This window comes from Armigeres subalbatus, chromosome 2, assembly GCF_024139115.2.
Source record: "Armigeres subalbatus isolate Guangzhou_Male chromosome 2, GZ_Asu_2, whole genome shotgun sequence".
NCBI classification, from domain to species: domain Eukaryota; kingdom Metazoa; phylum Arthropoda; class Insecta; order Diptera; family Culicidae; genus Armigeres; species Armigeres subalbatus.
The window spans coordinates 181,448,009-181,450,800 of NC_085140.1; positions in this window are offsets into that span (position 1 = coordinate 181,448,009).

The following is a 2,792-nucleotide window of genomic DNA, read 5'->3' on the forward strand; positions in this document are numbered from 1 at the left end:
ACTACGAATTGTGCGGGCGTAATGCTCATGCTCATATATTTCAATTGTGGAAGGTATTTTTATTTATTTACAAACAAATATCCTATTGTCTTTGCTTTTTCGATGAAACATACAGAACTTCATTGGTGTTGACTTCAATGTTTTCATGGACGAACATCGTTCCTAAACCGTTGAGATGACCTTTTCGGGGAAGGATCATTTTTCCGGAACCAATTTGGCCGAATGCCATTAGGCTCGCACTACTCACTTTTTATAGTGAGAAGTGAGACGTCTCACTTATGGCCCTTCCCCGATGGTATTTCGTAGATATGACTTAAGATGCTTGAGGGTTAAAAATTGGTAGAAGCTCTTCATTGCAAGAACGCATTTCTTTCATAGCATGGGTGGTAGGAGCCAAGCATCAAATCAGGAGGTTCGATTACATAAAACCCAGCCAGCTCTGTCATAGATTGCAAATCATCCAGGCTTTCTGCATATTGTTTCAATAGTACTTGGAAATAGTCAAAATATTCCCAAGCTGAACAATTTTTTGTTGTAACGATACAGCGATGTTTTCCAGAAACAGCTTAAGAAGAAAACTCAAAAAACTGTCCTCTGGTGACTCTGATTCGACATCCTAATCCTTATGAGCTTTGCTTCTGCGCTTGGTTTCTGATACAGGAACCTCGAGCTCTTTACACAAGCTGACTGACTTGTGCTGACTTGTTATAGATCTAATGGAAATGTTTTCCTGTATCTCCTCCAATATCCAGTATAGACTTTCTGGCCATCATTGCCGATTTCACGATAAACGCAGCTTTTTAAAACGCAGAATTTTAATACAAAGTTAACTGTCATTGGTACACACAAACTCGAAAGTTTGTACACTATTGCTTAGCATCCGTAGAAGTCTTTTAATTTTTGGGTTTCTCGAACAACAAAGTTATACCGAAAGGCTATCATTTCACTCCAAAATCGAAATTTTTATAGAAGGCTCAGAGATTCATGATGTTATATACCAATCGCCCCAGCTCTTCAAGCTGAACATATATCTGTCTGTCCGTGTGGATGTATGTGTGTGCGCACGAAAACAGAAAAACATTAACCAACTATTCATGCAGTAATTCTTAATCGATTTTCTCGCAACAAGTTGCATTCAACGGGAACACACTCTAGTTGACCACTATTTAAAATATTCATTATCGGACATTGCGTTTAAAGATTGTGAAGAAAATATTTAGTGTGATGAACAATATAAGGATAGTGTTGATTGATTCGCTATACAGCGTTTGCAAGAGCCGTAAGGTAGGCAATTATTTTAGAAATGTATCACACTAAGGTGAAACCAAACGATAGAATCGAGAAAGGCATCATCACCGTTAGGGTAATACTTAATCTGTTTTTTTAGTTCGATTCATTTAAAAGTCTCAAGCGCCGATAGGTGAGCGGCTTTCCACACCAGATTCGCACACACCTTTCAAGACTAAATTTTCAAAACGACTTATCTGCTTTTGTAAACAAAGATTCAACCGATGATTTGACGAATCTGATAGCTCTCCCACGCAAACCAACACCATCAATAGGTAGGTGAAGGTTTCCGCTATCTGTTGGTGGTGTTGGTTTGCGTGGGAGAGCAAACGTCGTTTGAATCTTTGTTTACAAACGCACATAAGTCGTTTTGAAAATTTAGTCTTGCTATTTCCGCAAATTCGCCATCGTCTAGTTGAGCGCCGCCGTTTATTAATTGTTTCATCTGTGATAAATTAAGGTCTGGTGTCCAGATATAGTTACATAGGACGGATTTTTTTTTTTAATCTTCATTTTCAATTTCAAAATCCGGAGTTGTAGATGTCTGGGGAATGTTTTCCCAACGCTCTCTTGTAACGGATAGCACTTCACCGTATTGTGTTAAAAACTCTATAAATTTATACTGCTTTTTTGCCGGAGACAAGTCGTGAACGCACAGCTTCACTTTATGTGGGGGGTATTTTAAATCCTTTGTCTCCGTGAAAGAGCACATGCATGTTAAAATGCAACCTTTGGTAATGAGCCGCAATGTCACCATCTTTCACCCCAATGATGACGAAGTAGTTAAGCAATAGTTGGCAATTCGCTTGAGTTTTTGAACAGTTGCTTCTTTCTCACAATTAACCTTTCTTTTTAGTCAGGACGAGTGTTCTTTTCGGAGAATTAAGGAAATTGCAGAGTGCAATCAGAGACCGAAAGATTCAACGAATGCGAAAAGCAGCACACATATAACGCCTTTTACAGTTTTGTCAAATGATTGCTTGTGCTCTTTTAAGGTGACCACTCATCGATCTGGCACCATGTACATTCTTAGACTAGATATAACTGCATGAATGTCTCACATACTTTATCATTCTCAATGAAATGCAGGCAGAATGACATTTGCGACACGTTGTTTCGTCAGACAAGATAGACTAATACTTCGATTTCAACACCCTTATCCCACTCACCCGTTTTTCCTACGATATCTTATTCAATGTAATGATTTTATTCTAAAACTGTGGACTTAGATATGTTCGTTCATTTCAGCATTATTGATATGATTCCTCAATGTTTCATCAGCGGAACTGTTTCGAAATTTAGTACACTTTTAATGTTGCCCTTTTCCTTCTTATAAATCTCGTTCAGATCTAATGTCTCAGTATCTTTGCGTCCCCTCAGTAGAATCTCCTTTTCGAGAAGAAAAAATAGCGTACGAAAAGATCCACTGAAAATAACGGAACAAAACATATTAAAAAAATCATCTCATCTAGAAAGCAGTGCTTTTTTATAACTTTGGCTGTTTA